The sequence below is a fragment of the Indicator indicator genome, chromosome 15 (assembly GCF_027791375.1).
Source record: "Indicator indicator isolate 239-I01 chromosome 15, UM_Iind_1.1, whole genome shotgun sequence".
Taxonomy (NCBI): Eukaryota; Metazoa; Chordata; class Aves; order Piciformes; family Indicatoridae; genus Indicator; species Indicator indicator.
The window spans coordinates 6513248-6531705 of NC_072024.1; the positions used below are offsets into that span (position 1 = coordinate 6513248).

Sequence of the window (18458 nt, forward strand, 5' to 3'; positions counted from 1 at the left end):
AGGGTGCCCTCACAATTTGTATGGGGAAAATTAATCTGTAGGTAAGGGAGACACACTGCTGCTATTTATTACTGAAGTTTGGAACTGAATCTATCCCTTACCATAGAACAGAGCTGAACGCATGCTGATAAAACACTTGTGCAGTCCAGTAGTGTTATTTACATCCTATTTGAACTGCTTCTAGAAAGCCTACTGAAAGCTTAATCTTCTTGTTATATATTTAATGAAACACCAACGAACTGCAGCAAAATTATACATTTTTTGGAAAGACAATAGGAATGTATGCTTATAAACATTCACACACAGGTTTCAGACCAAGGTTGAGGGCTGGCATGCCATCAAAGAAGAAAAAGGTCTCCATGCAATGACAATTTTTCATTAATAATCATTCATTAAGAAAGTAAATGAATGAGCTGAAATGCAAAAAGAGGCAGGCTATGAGATAATGACAGGAAAGGTACACAGAGGTTTGTAGGTGGCCTCAAAATGCTATTCCTTTGGTGGCTGCAGGGACCCTAAGTTATATATGTGCATATATATATATATATATTCATATATAACATATATATGTAACATATATATATATATATATATTGTTGTGCCCATGTTTCTTTACACAACCAGGACTGCTGGGAAATGACTGTTGAACCAAAGCTATAATTGCTATGACTTTGTCCCTCTTGATGATGGAAATTAGCACCCAGGAGAAACAATTATTTCATGGGTTTTGCATTAGAAACCAATGAACTGCATCTGATCCAACAGTTACTGATGAAACAGGAAAAGCCTTCTTAGTTTTTGCAGGCTTCAGACCAAATCTGGTGTCTATAAAAGCTGCTGTTTGCTCAGATGTGAGTCCCCTGTGCTGCAGGGGGGGGTTGGGGCTGGTGAGGTGGAAGGGGAAAGCTGCAAGATGGGCTCTGAAGGGTGGAAGTTTATTGAGAAATGTTGCCTGAATGAGGTGCCAGAAACACAGCTTAGCAGCAAAGCACTCTACAAAAAGAACTGAAAATGAATAAATTATATAACTGTAATGCATTTATAAGGCATAACAAAGCATGCATAATATATTGGGGAGTTATCAGTTATGAAATTAAATTGTGTTGTACTGCTTGGGTAGAAATTTTGTAGTATTTGACTCTTGTTTCCAGTCCGGAGAGAAGAATCCTGTATATAAGTAACTAAATCAGGAAAACTCTTCCCTTGAATCTACAGAAATCAGTAACACATGAAGTGATTGTGTTGGTAATCAATGAAACCCACCTTTTTTAACTTTTGTGTACAGTTTTCCAGGGAAAAATGGGGGTTTTGCTTGTTTGTTTTTCCAAGTGCAAGCTATTCTAGTGTCACTGTTTTCCTCTGTGCAAAACACTAAGTTCTCTGTGCTTTAAAGGGTGAATCTCTAAGCTTAGAAAATGCTGAAATACATGGCTTGGGTTCCAGGGTCTCTCTCTAATAGTGAGGGCTGTCAGGTACCTGCTGCTGAAGAAAATGTGGAAAACAGTAGATGCAAAAGAACCCAAAGCACAACATGCAGATTTCAGTGTGAGCAGCAAATGGGTGATGTTTCTCCTAAAATCTGGTTATAAAGATTTTTTTGGGAAAAAAAGACTGCTAAGAGGTGTGAAGTACATGAAGCCATCTGCTGATCTTCCCTTAAAAAGGGTGGAAAGTGGATAATAATGAGAGCTGCAAAACTCCTGCATCTAAACATCCCTTAATTTTGACCTCATTACAAGAATTTAACATCCCAGAAGAGTCTGACCCCTGGAGGTTAGGTGGCATTGGTCCATTCAGCAACACTTGGAGGTGCATGAGTAAATAGAGAACTGAGCCATCACTTCAGTGACTCAGGTTTGCAATTTTACAGGAGAACTCTTGCATGTGGTCTCATCCATCATGCAAAAAGGGGGTTAGGTGTGAACAGCTGTTTGCTGGTGGTGTCATGGTGGTGGGATGTGAGTCTAGAGAGACCTTCCTGTTCTCCCCAGTCTCACTAGTGCTAAGCATCAGCTGGTATGGTCATACTTATGTCCAAAACACCCACCATCACATGTATTTTTCCTATTTAGTAGCTGTAAAGTTGCCTAACTGGTCTGTGGCTGCTGATTAAAACACTCAGGTGGCTTAAGTTCATCTGTGCTTGACCTGCTATCGCATCATCCATTCTTGGTATGTTCTCTTTCCCTTGAAATGTTCTGCTTGTTTTGTCCTGCAGACTAATAGAGCACACACCAATCTGTTATCCAGTGGACACATATGCAGAAGAACAACAACCTTCATTAGTTGGCATGTGGCTGGTGAATTTTCAGAGTGAAGTGATGCGGGTCAAAGCCCTAATGAGCATAACCCATGAATGTTATTTAAAGCCTCACCAACCAACAAACTCACATTGCAAATGAGGATCAAGTGCCCTGTGCTCTCGTTGCAGGTTCAATTTGAAATGAGAAACTAAGGGAGGTTTTATTTTCCTAATGGTACTATGAACTTGCACATGGTGTGCCACTTTACACACAGTGGTACCAATTTCTTCAGGAGGTAGTAGTTCAGTTCACTTGCAGTTAGCTATGCTGTGAATCACGGAATCAACAAGGTTGGAAAATACCTCAAGGATCATCCAAGTCCAACCTGTCACCCAAGATCTCATGACTACTAAACCATGGCACCAAGTGCCATGTCCAATCCCCTCTTGAACACCTCCAGGGATGGTGACTCCACCACCTCCCTGGGCAGCACATTCCAACATCTAACAACTCTCTCCATGAAGAACTTTCTCCTCACCTTGAGCCTAAACTTCCCTTGGTGCAGCTTGAGATTGTGTCCTCTTTTGCCTGGGAGAAGAGACTAACCAACCCCCTCCTGGCTACAACCTCCCTTCAGGTAGTTGTAGAAAAGACATCTGGTCCAAATTGCTGTGGTATAAATAATACACCTACAGAGCACACTTAAAATCTCCACAGTCCAGCTCTCAAAAGTTATCTAGGAAGGGCACTGCTTAAAATCTGTGCAGAGGAAACTGTTTTCAAAGGATGAGTTAAAAGAGCCAACTGCCACTCTACCTGGTAATTACTGACTTACTACAAGTGTTGTATTCGCTCAAATCTCTTTGTTCTGTGATGTAAGACAAGTCTAATTTTGTTGTAAAGATTAAAGGAACATTTGCGGGGTTTTTTGTAAACAAATCCCTAGCTGCTGTTACAAATTACATCATGCATAATCCTGACATGATAGATGTGGAGATATTTTGGTGCAACAATGCCGGCACAATCGGAACAAGAACCGTGAGAGCGCAGAAAAACTGAGGAATTGAGCACATGATGCTTTGCATCTCATCTCATAGCTTAATTATTGCTTCAATATGCAAAGAATAAGGAGAAGTAACTCAATTATACAAGCTGATCAGCAAGACTTAAAAAGCAGGGAAATTCCTGAGTGGGTATTAAACTGACCTTAACCAACAAGCTTTTCTTTGAAATTATGTTTTCCTTCAGTGCTCATAATGCTTATTTACTCTGGAACATTTTACAAACCTGAGAAGTCTGTTAATGGGCACTTGAAATTTCATGGCCGTGTTGGTATTGGCTCAGCTCATGCCTTTTTGCTTTTATTGAATTTAACTCAGAGCTGGAGCATTTTAAAAGATCAAAATGCACTACCGTTTACTGTGGACTTTTTCCCCCCCTCTTCTTTTTTTGACCTTGGAAGAGTCCCTGGATTGCACTTCTAGGTAAGTCTTTGATACAAATAATTTATATGATGACCTTATTCTGTTGTTCTTAGAGTGAATAATCTTGAATTTTATACAAGGATCATTATTTCCTATGTAATATACAAGCTGTGCCCTTGAAACAATAAGCAGATGGAAGGAGCTGTGAGTCTCAGACTCCAGGTACTCCAGGAGTCTCATGCACACTCTGGTCAGATGATTCTTAGCTAGGAAGCTGTGAGCTCTATTCTTATCACTACAAAAGGGAGTTTATTTTTCACAAACATCTGTCCTTGTTCTTCTTGATCTCATTAATGCTCATACAAAATGAATGTAAATGGAGCTTGAGCATGCCCAGTGCAAGTTCTTTTACAAATCTGAGCATGAAATAGTGTAAAACGCTCTGCAGAATATGTTCAGCTCTGCCAGATGCAAAATACTTGCAAGCAGGAGTCCTCCAAAGATGAATAAGCTAAACAAAGGCACTGAGAATTGCTGTAGTTACTAGCAAACTGAACAGGAAGATGGTTTGGGTGAAATTTTATAATGCTCCCTGTTCACCTTTTTTGAGCACTTTAAAGCAGCACAAGGCTGCAATAGCTGGGCTTTCTTTCTTAAATAGTCACCTCCACAAATACTTGAAAATTGGAAGTAGATCAAATAGGAAAGATAATTGGTAGACTGATCCTCTAATTCTGGGCAGTTGCAGTCCTCAGCCTAGCAAGATTTATGATCTTCTGCTTTAGCAGTCATCACCAATGGAAGAGAAAATGGATGGAGAAAAGAAGCAGGTGAGTGGACAAGCTTTGGGAAAACTGTAAAGGGTGGATGTGTGGAGCTCTTCTGTGAAGTGAGTCTACCTTTGCAAGTGCTTTGGTTTTAATAACCATCACATGTTCACAGCAGGAACATTTCCTGGCCTGTCTTGCAAGACCACAAACTGGTTTTAACATGTCCTCAAGAAATGGTAAAGTGTCCACCTCAAGAGGCTTCTTGAACACAGAATAATAAAGAAACACATGGTGAAAGGGATCATAATTACTGGACATCTCTTTCTATTTCATCAGTCTAATTATCCATCACCCAAATTCTGCAGAAGTTCTTGTGTCCTGACTGGCACATGCCATTTATAATATGCAATGTCCTGGACACTAGACATGACCATGTACATAGAGACTAGGACTCAAATGATAGGAAAGTCTACACAGTCTACACCTTACCAACCAACATTGCAAAACTAAGACTTCTGAAGCTGAAATTTCTGCTCATCTGGAAAAGAGTTTCAAGGAAAGTTCATCCAGAGAAGTGTTTGCTGTCCCAATGCTGCCATTTTCTATTTAATTTTAATTTTGGCCTGTGCTCTCATATAAGAAATCCCCTTGCACTATCCAGGGTGATCTGCCATGGAGTTGTGGGATTGATATTCTTTCCAGCACCACTTAAGAGTATTTGACTTCTCATTCAATCAATCGATCTGTGTGAGTGACTTATTTCACTTGCTTCAGGCTTCTCCTCAGTACTTCTCTCTCCTTCTGCTCATTAATTCAGTCCCCGCAATTCTGATCTCAAAGTCAAGGCTGGAAACTGATGGCTCCTCTTGTAAGACACTGCACATGGGTAGTTCAGTGGTGCCACACTTGATTGTGTATCACCTTTAGCAAAACCACGCAAAGACAGCAACGCTGCTATTTCACTTTAAACTTTAGGTGCTGAGTTTGACTTTTTTTCCTGCTGCCTAGATATGATGATCTTACCTTGGACCTTGTGATGACAGCAGCAGAAATGGCTTGGTTAGACAAGCCAATCTTCATAATTTTGTAATTTAACTTTCAGTGAAGGCAGAATCTGATAATTTATTACGAGCGCCTTCTGCATGGGCTTCCTCAAATATTTATAAACTCATTTTAATAATTAATACAGGAGTTTTAATAAACTGTTTATATTCACAAAAAGAATGTAATTTGCAGGAAGGATTGTTCAGGTGCTAGGAAACATAGATAGACCACATGAATTAAAAATAATGGCCTGCAACTGAAGTTTAGATGACCTTTTCACATGTTGTCTAAGGTTGCTTTCTTGGGGTGAAAAAGTCCTTCTGCACAAGACAGTTGAGGAAGGAAAAGAAATTGACCTTCTATTAGCTTGGGGATTGTCAAGATTAAGGTTCATCCAAAGAAACAAAATACCTTATCAGAAGTATGTCAGCATGAGGCTCCTTTTGGGTTTTTTTCCTTTCTTTTTCAGGAAGGCAAACCCAGCTTTTCATTCATTGGGACAAATTTGCATTTATCATTGCAGCAGGTGATTATTTAATCAAGCATAAGCCGTCTAAACCAGCATGTGAGCATCCTAATGTGGTTAATAACAACAAAATCCTGTTAACAAAAGCAATTACTTCACAGGACTGCAGCCATCTAGGGCTTTCCCAGGCTGCCTGGGCAGCAGTGACCTTCCCTCTCTGCCTTGAAAGCCAAGATGAGCACACATCTCTGGCAGGACACTCAAAGATGTCAGATTCAGGCTGCCAGGGGTCCAAGGGGAGTATCTTGTTCTATCTCAGTTTTCCCCCCTATCAGGTGAGGTGGGGTATTTAGCTTGTGAGCTAACTGAGCACATACCCTGGCATAGCAGGGCTGAAAAGGCTTCAGGGCAAAACTTCTCTGCTAGTGCTGGACAGGCTTGCACTCATCCTTAGAAACCAGCCTGGACCTGTCACTTTAGTCCTGTGCAACATCCATATAGCACTGAAAACCTACACTTTCCTGCCATCCTCCAGTTAATAGGCAATTGCTCTTGCCAGTTCAAGGCACATCTCTCAACATCCATGTGGGAAAGGTTGCCTTTTGCCCTAGTATCATTTATCCTTTCCAAGGTTAACTTTAAACTTTCCATGAACAACCTAAGTGCAAGCAGGTGCATGTGTCTCTTTCCAGAACAGAAGCTATTGCAGGTCCATGAGCTCCTTCATGGGCCTCCCTGGGTCTCCCTTATTCTGAGTGCCATCCCTTGGAGACACCAACTGCTTTCACTGCTCCAGGAAGTGTGAACTTCAAGTCACATCACATAGCCAAACATTTCATGCAGAAGTATCAAGAGACAGATTTCACACACCTCTTCCCTTCCCTTTTTTTGTTCTCCATCTTTTTAGGCACACAACCCCCCTGCCTCCATCTCATTTAAAAAGGTGACCACAGATATTTCAAATACCAAACAAATCCATGCTTATCTTATAACTTCTTCTGCTATCTTAAAACTCAGGGGATCTATGCTCTGCAAACACCTCCTCCTTGCATAAATCACTACCAATCTCCAGCTCTAGCCCTGGAGAGAACTTTAGTAACTGAACCAAGGTGGATAGCAGGGTAGGAGAGGAAAGTATGCAAATTTCACTGGGCACACTGTAATTACTAATTCATAGCAGAGCAGATCACAGTATTTCACACTTCTCCCATGTAATTCAGTCACAGCAGTATTCATTTTACTATTAATTTTAATAGAATAATTACCTTTATAAAGAAGAAAGAAACTACTGTTAGAGGGTCAGATCCTCAGGTGGGGAAGATATGGTGATTTATGCTAGCTTGATGAATTTTGTAATCTTCCTTTCCCTGCCTTGGAAAAGGAATTCAGTAATTGACTAGTTGCCAGACTTACAGAGATAATCTATGCTAAATGAAGCAAAATAAGAAGAAATGGTGAGGCAAAGAAATGCAAACACTTCATGGTAAGATTTACATATCTGCACTTGAACGTTTCTGTATGTGTGTGCCTGGCAGACACACACACACACACACACACACACACACACACTTGAGTATCTAAACAGCCAGTTCCCAGTTTATTCCCAATGCTGTCTGGCAAGAGGCACAGTTCCCATAGAGACACACTGCTGAATCTCTAATGTTATGTGTCCAGATTCAGCTCTCTGAAATGGCAAGGAGTTTGGGATTCCGATAACATCCTTTCTGAGTATTAGCAGGAAGAAGGGCTTAGAATGTGAGCTGTATAAATGACCTACAAAATAAGGAACAGCCAGCTATACTATTATCTCAAAAGCCCAGAAAGATATGCAAACCACTTAAAAATTTTGCTCCTGGTCACCAGAAACTTTTGATAGAAATGCTCATAACCTCCAGCTGTCATAGTTCATGTATTTTTGAGAATAAGCTTAGACCTTGTCCCCTGCTACTTGCTGCCCTCACATCTGTGATGCCTTCCTCCCCACCCCCCTGTTTTCTCAAGGATTTTCCCTTCCTTGTCTTTTTTCTTAATTTTCCTGCTCAGGCTCCCAGGAGCAGCTTCTGCAGATCTGCCTTTTGCCTAAAACAGTATGGCAGAGGGAGAGTGGAAGGAGATTATACCAGAACCTGCTGGGCAGCTTCAACATCTGCCTTTCACCTTTAACCAACTTCAACTGCTGTAATTCAGATACTTTAAGGTGCTGCACTATATTAGAATTAATTGCTTTGAGAATCACTGCTGAGATTAATTGGATTTATGGCCCTACCCAGGAGTATATATGCCCTCTTGTTGTGATTAAGATAATCCATTGCTTGAAACAGAAGTTAAAATACATGTCAATTTTGTCAGTCAGCAGTGGTGCCAGTGGAGTTTTTTGTATGAAAAAAAATAAAAAGGAAAGAAAGAATTTCCAGATAATTGTTTCCTTTCTCTCTGCTAAGGTTTCGTATTCAACTATTTCATTTCAGGGTTCTGTTTAAATTCAAACCACCACAGCATTATATGCAAAGAGAAATCAATCTCAAAGGGGGGAAAAAAGAACCACCAAATATAGATTAAAAAGCTGCCTCTCCAAAGATTTTGAAATATGAGAAGCCTGGCTCTGCATGTAAGATTAATGGCAGCTACGTGTGTGATGAATAGTTCAGCTCAAATCAGGGGAAAGTTTTACCCTAAGTATCTGCTGTTCTAACTGTTGAAACCCTACCATCATCCAGCCCTACAGCAGGTGCACACAGCTTCCTTGTTCTCCTGGACTGCACAATGAAGTGAACAACAAAGAGAAATAATATGCATGCTTATAATCAACCCACATCAATTTATAAAAAAAAAAAAAAAAAAAAGAAAGAAAGGTAATTTCTCTCTCTGGATACCTTTTTTTCATTATTTTTATACAAGGCAATACACTGCCTTTATTCACTCCTTATTGAGAAACACAGATCTGGCACTGATGACAGAGACCTGTCTCACAGAGAGGCTTATGAATGGAGCTATTCTTGTAGTTGAAAGTGTAAGGGGTTTTTTCTTTCTTTTCTTTTTTTTTTTTTTTTAAGAATGGACAAAATGAATATTCAGTCACTGCATTCAGGAGCTCAATTCACAGCCAGAGAGCGTTCAAGGCTTCAATTCTGCATTAGGAGATCATGGAGAGCCCTGCCCAGCTCTGCCTCGCAGGGAACACCAGTCCTGGTCAGGAAAATGCAGAATGTCTTCTGCAAAGATGTGTCTTTAGGGGCTGACATGCCTCAAGATTTTGTATTTGTATATAAGGGAATTATTCAAATGGTTCATTTGAATAATTCGTTCATTAGAAAGCATTTGTTCATTAAAAGGCAGATATAAATAGTCAAACTAGGACACCTTTTGACCCCCAAAAGCTTATGTAGCATAGGAAAGGCACCAAAATCAGTGCATCATCACACCACAGCAGTTTCCTGCATCTTTTAGCACCTCCACTGCAAGGATCTCAAGGTAGTTTCCATGCCCTCTGTTAAAAAAGTAAAGCCTTGTCAAAATGGGAAGGAAATTATATTCCTGTCCCTGTACTACTATGGATTGTACAAGCTGCTCTGAAGGATCTGGGCAAAAATGCTACAAATATCCACTACCCTTCTGTGGAAATGCTGGGTTAGATTTGTGTCCCCTCTGCTGCAGGGAGAGGCTAGTGGCAAGTTCCCTTCCATTTTCTGTGGGCAACGGAATAGAAAAGCACTCATAAATTCTTTAGGAATGGCCATAACATTTTATACAGCTATAAAAAACAAGCTTTTTTTTTTAAACACTAAAAAACCTGACCCAAGAGAGAGCTCTCAATGTCCTGGTCATGACCTCAGAGCTCAAATGACCTGGTCATTTATTATTACTGTTTGGCAGGAAATTCTTCAAAAGCTGTCCAGTTATGTAAATTAATGTTTTTTAAAGTCATTGTATTTGCTATTACTTTCAAGTGGAATGAGTCTGAAAAAAAGAATTGTACAGCTGATAGTGCTTTTTGGGTTAGACTGTAATTTTTAATTTAGAAAACCACTGAGGGTAAGTGATTTGAGTGCCCAAATTTGGAATCTGGATGACTCACTGGAAGCCCTCAGTCTGTGAAAGTGAGGTCCTAAATATTAGTCTGCACTAAAAAAAGAGGAGCAGGCTATATCTGCAGCTTCTTTGGAGCAGCCTAATGCTGTCCTGTGTTCTGGGTCTGCCTTCAGCAGTCTGCAACACCTCCCCAAGTCATCACTCAGCATGAGTGCAAACAGCTTCTCTCAGTATATACCTGAGGAAATCATACAGGACAGGAGATAAAAATAACCTAGCCAAGCAGATAGCTGTGAAACAGATTACATATGGATACACCTACATGTTTCTGTGCTCTCTTTTTTTCAAGGCACTGAAAGAAGAGGGCAGCAAGAGCACAGCAAGCTCCTCTTCCCATGCATTGATGCCTGGTTATATCACAGAAAAGCTAAATCCCAGAGACATTTCATAGATTCATAGGATGGTTTAGGTTGGAAGGGACAGAGTCACAGAATCAATAAGACCTTAAAGATCGTCTAGTTCCAACCCTGCCCTGACATGGGCAGGGACACCTTCCACTAGACCAGGTTGCTCAAGGCCTCATCCAAACTGGCAGTGAGATCTTGCTAAGCTCTGGTGAAGGGGCAGGGGTCACATCCTCTCCACAGAGGATGTAATTATCTATTTAATATCTCAAAGGCATTGCCTGTGACTGATTTCATTCTGCAAGGGTAGAGTAACAAATGGGACTATCAGAAAGGGGCCACAGATGCAGCTCCTGCCATTTTTAGGCAAGCTAGATTTGTAAGAAGTCAGGCAAAAGAGGGTCTAACTGTACTGGAATAAGATTGAAGACTTGACATTTAAATTGCAAGGCTGAAAATTTTATGCATTTTTACATCCATGCTGCTATGGCTGTGTGGGTAGATGAAGGATAGGAAGGAAGAAGTGAGGAAGTATTCACCTTCTGATGATGGCTTGCAAAGGCAAAAAGAGAAACTGTTATTTATAGTGATGTTGAGAGTATCTGGAAATCCCCTAATCTTGCTGAAACTGTTGGAAGATGTGTGCATATAAGTGGTAGGGTTTCACACTTGTATTTCCAGTGATGCAGTATAAGGAACTTTTCGCTTGCAGCATCTGCAGTTTTCCTGGAGCCATAATTTCTTAGTTCTGCCTGCCATGGAACTAATGGCAGAGCTTCTCCCAGAAGCTGAAGCTTCCCTTCAGCTGACACAGGCCATCTTATATCTGCCAGTACCAATGCTTTGAGAATCTTCACTAAGGTGCCACTCAAACATGCTTCAGATTGAATGACAAGACAGAGTTGAAACCAGTTAATGCATGGAGTTGACACATTCAGTTTGAACAGTTATGCAAAGAAGGTATTATCTTTACCTGAAAGTCTCAGAACTACCTTGCAAAGCCTGTAAAAAGCTGAAGTTTTTAGGGGTTTCTTTCATTTCTTTTGTGGCTGAGGGTTTGTTATTGTTGCATGGTGGGTTTTTTTGGTCCTACCTAGAATTAGTGCCTGGTATATTTTCTTATATGCTAACATACACAAAATAAGACTGCTTTCCAATATGCCTTGAGTGCCTTTCTCAGGAAACTCAGTGGCAAGCAGTGGATGGCTTTCTAGGGATAAAAATGGTGCAAACACACTTCTGGATTTAGAGATCATCAGAAAAATATCACAGCTCCAGTCCTGATCCTTCCACAAACACAGCAGAGTATAGACAGACCAGCAACAATTGCAGTCCCAAGCCTAACAATGATGTGAATCATGTTACCATAGATGGATTCCTGCCAAGGCTCTAAGCTATAAAACATGAAAAACTGTAAGAAAAACAAAAACTCACCACCCTGATTCAACTAGATGGTGATGACTGCAAATATGCTTTACAATGTGCATGACAAATCAGGGTAGAATTGAACATTAAATCCACCAGCACTTCATAAAGCAGGACTTCTTCCTAACCAGAAATGCAATCTCTTACATTGCTGCTTTTAATTCTGTCTCTTTCTATGTTCTTTGCTTTAGTGGTGACTTGATTTGATTGAGAATTAGTTTCCTCCATTTAATCCTATTTCATGTGTGTCTCTGAGACTTCCTACCTTGTCTACCTTTCCTGCTGCACATACCTATTAATGCAATAATCTTTAGTTCACAAGGTTCTTATGATGGTGCAAACTAGAGAAAAAGCTTCAACTGAACTAAACTGTATTTGTTACCAACCTGTCTTATCCACAGCTCATTCCCAAACAGATGAGGATTGCTGCAAATGTCAATCTCATGTAGAAGTTTAGACTGGACCTAGGCTTCTGCATGTTGTAAGCATCTATATCCCTTTCAAGAGGCTCAGAAGCAGCCAGCAGAGGCTCAAGAGAGGATCAGACACAGCACTAAAACACCAGATCAGCTGCTTCTCTTTGCTGCTCTTCCAGGGAACTATTTCAGATGCTTAAAGCACCTCCTCCAGAAGCTTCTGACAAGGCAACTCAAGGGTGAAACTTCACCCCAATGCACAGCTTAGAGAGCAGTTTATTGGTACCTCCCTTCCTCAGCAAGGCTGAATCGTTCCTGTAGGTTTTTCATGGTGGTGGGTAGCAGTGAAAGACTACTGCCTGAATTAGCTTTCATTTGTACCACTTGATTGTGAAAGAGGAAACACAGATACATGTTAGTCCAGAAACAATACACAAGGGACACCACAGACAGATTAATCTGGCGCCTTGGAGACAGCATAATTCATTTGGATGAAAAGGGGATTCTCCTCAGTAACACGCAGAAAAATCTCTTTTTATCCTTTTCTTGGCAGAAGTGTGAAACACAAGGAGAAGCTCTTCTCCTTTGGAAGTGGAAAATGATATTATAATTGTGGACACCACCACCCTGGCCAGAGATACTCAATTAGCTCTGTGTCCAATTCCATTGGCCACAGGCTCCTATGGGCACCCGGGCTTTATGATTCAGTTCCCTAAAAATACCACAGGAACAACACCAACTCCTCTATCTGCTCATTGTATGAGGACCAGTGATCTGTGGGCACTGGTGGAATGACCAGAACAGGAGAATTTCAGCCTCACCTGGGAGCTTTGCACAGCTCATGCTAATCTGTAACATAAACCAAAAAGTCCTTCCTCTGTAAGAGTCAAATCCAAGCCAGTGATGGTCACAGGTTGTCACTGCACAAGGTACAGCCTCAGCACTGCCAAACTGCCCCCCAGCCTTCCCCTGGAAAATATATTATTGTAAGCACAGTTAATTCCTTGTAGCTGTCAAGAGGCTTTACTTTTTACTTCTCCCCTGTGATGAATTCCCTGTTAAACAAAATAATGTGACAAGGAATAATTGTCAAAGAGGTAAATTCATACTCAGCTCTTTTGATGATTTAGAAGGGTTTGAATTTGCACAGACAGCAAGCAATGGTGTTTTGTTTTTTTTTTTTCCAAACATACTGGACTTGAATAAAATAAAATGTGCTTGCAGTAAAATACCTGTTCACACTTCATAATGAAGAGAATTGTGGATAGATGTAGATCAAGATTTTGGATGACTGAATGTGTTGACTCCATTCTGAGGTGGGTAACTTGCCTCTCCCTGAAGATATTTGGGTTTCAGAGGGAGCATAGGTTGGTTCTCTTAGAAAATAAGACTTATATGAAGGTCTGTCCACTTGGTGAATCATTATGCACCACTTCATAAAACATCAAGTAGACTCTTCTCTAACTGCTATTTCTGCTGTAAGATGTGCAAAAGGGGCTATATTCATTTCTCATAAAGAACCTGAATCAACACTCCTGGAAAACTCCCATTAGCTTGAAAGTGAATTGCCTTGTGGAACAGCACCAGAACTGACACTACTGTAAGATATGAAGTATGATTACCTTGGCCTGGTTTATTCTGTGTGATCCTTCAGTAATACAGCTTCCAAGGCCCACCAAAGTCTGCAATAATCCCCTCATTTGCATCAGATGTCTATCTTCCATTCAATGGCTTTTTAATGTCCCTGTGATTTTGTGGGGCAGGGATACTGGGCATACAGCTTTGGCAGGGGGCCACCTGAAATATGGTGTTTCCTTTACAGCATTTTATTAGCAAAAGGCTAGGTAATGGAAAGAGTGTTCAAAGAGGTGTAAAAATAATAATAGCACTGAGATATTGATTTATAAGGAACTGGTTTTAGATTACAGCAGAATAAGCAATACTTAAATTTGGCAGCAGGGAAAAAAAGAAAAAAAAAAGAAAGAAGCATCTAAAATATTACTATAGAGGGAAATGTGAGACAAGGAGTAACAAGCAGGCTGGGGAGCAAAACAAGGTGTAGCATCAGCACAAGGAGTCCTAGAAGAGAGTACAACACATCAGCTTGACAGCAGACCTTGGAGAAGGCAATTGATTATGTTAGCAGTTTGCAGGCAGGGAAAATAAGAGAGATGAGCAACTTGCCCAAACAAGCTTGTAGAAGAATCAAGAGGAAAATCAAGACCAAGGCTATGGTCTTCGTTTCCACTGGCTGTAACATTGCATTCCCTTGGAAAAGGAAATGATATTGAAAGTTACTGGCCTGAGAATATCCCCCTGAAGACACTCTGTGTGTGCATGACTAGAGATAGTAATACAGGCTGGGGAGATCCTGGAGGGGAGTGCTGTGTCTGAAACACCAGTGTAAGCACAAAGACCAAAGAGGCAGGTAAATCAAAACAGATTGTGTCACTAAATCATGTTTCTTTCAGGAAGGGATGAAGATTAATCAAGACAAAACTAAAAGTGAGTCTTTGATAAAATGCTTAAGTGGCCACACTTGCACTGCAAATTATTTGCATCAACTAGAGGACGAAACAGTAGTTTTCCATTATGCTGCAGGAAATAGCAGCTTGCTAAATAACTCTTTTAACTTTCCTGTGGCACCTATTGATTATATCCAACAGAAATTAAGAGTAGAAGGCAATTATGTTCAAAATTTAATGGTGTTCTGCTCCTGTTAATTTACTGCTTGACCTGATCAATACTTTACACTGGATAACAATCTATTCCAGCAAGGCTTGGTTCCTCCATTATTCCTCCCACTAAAATTATAATAATGACAAACAGCTAAGTTTTAAGCAAATAATAAATAAAAGCAATAAAATAGCACATAAAACAATTTAAAATTGGATTATTCACAGTAGTGGTGAAAACAGCAGCTTAAAATGAAATTGACTTTTACCACACAGAGCTTGAGCTTTGCCAAAATGTTAGAAAAACTACAACCTCTGCCACACACAGCCCTCTGGAAATCAACATCTCAAGCAGGTTTTAAATACCTCACATACACAGCAGTGCAAAAAAACCAAAAAAACCCAAAAAACACAACCCAAACCCAACACCTTTAATGTAGAGGGCAAAACTGAAGTAGAAAATTAATGATCAATGGTAGTAAAAGAAATAATATTGTGCTGTAGTCTGTCTTTGTACTTAATGAGCCAGGTTTTAGGTGAATAAGTGCAGTATAGATTTTGTGTGTAACAAACTCTATCAAAACCTAGGAGCTGTGAGTTGATCTGCATCAGGGTGTAGGTTTCTCTGAATGTCTCTCTAAAACCTTGTCAGCACGTTTAAATAATGAAGGCAATTTCATAAAGAAAACAGGAGCAAAGTGGTGGCATTTGTCACCTCCTTCAGTTCTCAGAGGGGACACATGAGGAGGTGCACAGAGGTAGGGTGAAGGGCAGGTTAAGGCTCCTCCCATCAACATCCCTTGCAGTAGCTGCTTGTTCCCACAGTGCCACACAACACACTGAGTGGTCCTGGGGACCACAGTGATGCTCCTGCAGACACAACCCTTCACAGAATCAACCAGGCTGGAAGAGATCACCAAGTCCAACCCATCACCCAACCCTGTCTAATCAACTAGACCATGGCACTAAGTGCCTCCTCCAGTCTTTTCTTAAACACCTCCAGAGAAGTCGACCCCACCACCTCCCTGGGCAGCCCATTCCAATGGCCAATCTCTCTTTCTGGGGAAGAACTTCTTTCTAAGATCAAGCCTAAACTTCCCCTTACGAAGCTTGAGACTGTGTCCTCTTGTTCTGTTGCTGGTTGCCTGGGAAAAGAAACCAACCCCCACCTGGCTGCAACCTCCCTTTGGGTAGTTGTAGACAGCAATAAGGTCTCCCCTGAGCCTCCTCTTCTCCAGGCTAAACACCCCCAGCTCCCTCAGCAGCTCCTTATAGACCTTGAAGAGGACGTTCCAGGTGCAGAAAGTGACCAGCAGTTCAGTATGTGTCAAGCAATGGAACATTTTTCCAGAGAGGTGTCTCCTAGGAGCAGAATCACCACATGCCTCTTTCCCCTCGTGCACAGGGCCATGCCTCTGCAACTGGCTGAATTTCATCACTTTTTTTTTCCTTTCTTTTTGCCAAAATTCAACGTGTCAGCATAAAGTCAAAACAAAATACGATGAGGTTTTCTGAAAATATCCTCTTCACTGATCAGCTGCATCCCTACCAGCAGCCAGCACACCATTAATCACTATGAAACATTTTCATTTATTTTGACACCAAAGAGAAATTGGATGGGAGAGTGGTTTTTGGGGTGGGAATGGAAAGCAGGCTGTAGCAATAACACCTTTTACCTTAGGGTTTGTCCAGACTGAGTGTAGAACAGGACCCTGTGGGTCTTCCTCCCTTCTCCCCCACATGCTATATGTTTCTATCTCCTCCTTCACAGGTATCATAGAATCAGTCAGGGTTGGAAGGGACCACAAGGATCATCCAGTTCCAACCCCCCTGCCATGGGCAGGGACACCTCACACTACATCAGGCTGGCCAGAAGTCCCTCCCCAGCTTTTTTGGAGCCCCCTTCAGATACTGGAAGGCCACAAGAAGGTCACCTCGGAACCTTCTTTTCTCCAGACTGAACAGCCCCAACTCTTTCAGTCTGTCCTCATAGGAGAGGAGCTCCAGCCCTCTGATCATCCTGTTGGCCCTCCTCTGGACACCTTCCAGCATGTCCATATCCCTCTTGTAATAGTGGCTCCAGAACTGGACACAGTACTCCAGGTGGGGTCTCACCAGAGCTGAGCAGAGGGGGAGAATCACCTCCCTTGACCTGCTGGCCACACTTCTCTTGATGCAGCCCAGGCTCTGGTTGGCTCTCTGGGCTGCGAGTGCACATTGACAGCACATGTTGAGCTTCTCATCCACCAGCACCCCCAAGTCCCTCTCCTCAGGGCTGCTTTCTAGCCAGTCCCTGCCCAGCCTGGATTTGTGCTTGGGATTGCCTCGACTCAGTAACAGCAATCTGTATATCTTTAATCTTTTTAGTTACTGCAGTCTTTCAGGCTTCAAAGCAAGAAACAAAATTCCAAATGTTTGAGGTTATTTACTGTATCCAGTATTACCTAACACAGCAGGCCTGCTCACCCTGTGTAGTGTAACCTCTCCTCACTCCTATCTTGCCTACAACCCAATTTTTCACTTTTTTCTTTTCACTACACAAAACCTTTGCTCCTGCCCTCTCTGGATGCCTGCCTTGTTTTGCAGCATAAACTAGTAGATGGTGGTTCCTTGTTAGACTTTGGAGTGCAAGTGTAGCCCTCTTGGTTACTGCAAAACCCCTGGCAAGAATCTCTCGACATCCAGGGTGCTGTTTTCTTAGTGAAAAATATACAAATAGAAATAAGCCTGCAGTAATTCCAGGCACCTGCCATTTTTAGCTGAAAAATGTGGTAGGAAGCAGCAGCATCTACATCTGACACACTGTAATATGCCAGGCAGTGAGCAAATACAAGGGTAGACACGACCAAAATATGGTGCACAAGCAGGACACTACCTTAATGTAGCTGATTTGTATTCCACAGAAAGCTACATTTAGAAGACCTAATATTTCATGAAAAGCCAGCAGAACAAGTGCATGATCCATACCCTGAGCAGAGGAGTACTGCAGTAAGCCTTTCCTATAATTCTCCTCAAAACCTGTAGAGACCTCAGCAGAGACAGGAAGGGCTCTGGTTAGTCCTTTTGCTTCTTCAGACACCTGCTTGCACTGCTAATATTCCTGGGATAGTCCTCCAGGTCTGTCTACAACCATTAGTCATATTTAGGAAAAGGTAAAAATAAACAAAATCAACAAAAACCTGAACAAACCAAAGAAAGAAACAATGACAAAACCCAAACAGGACAAGAGGAAATGGCCTCAAGTTGTGCCAGTGGAAGTTTAGACTGGATATTAGAAAAACTTTCTTTACGGAAAGAGTGGTCAGGCATCAGAACAAGCTGTTGGAGGTGGGGTCACCATCCCTGGAGGTGTTACAAAAACCTGTACTTTGGGACATGGTTTAGTGGTTATGGCGGTGTTGGACTCAATGGTCTCACAAGTCTTTTGCAACCTTAATGATTCCATGATTGTAATAAAAATGCAGCAAAAATCAGAAAAATGCAATTAGTACTTCCTAATAGCATAGGTATCTACCAAAATACTAGAGCTGGTACTCACAGTGGTGGAGAAGATACAGTATAA

At 41.3% G+C, this 18458-nt stretch overlaps 1 protein-coding gene across 1 annotated transcript in view; it reads right to left on the reverse strand.

The window, feature by feature from the left end:
- TAFA1 (TAFA chemokine like family member 1) overlaps positions 1-18458 on the reverse strand; it is a 240556-nt gene that overhangs the window by 14747 nt on the left and 207351 nt on the right. The window lies entirely within an intron of this gene.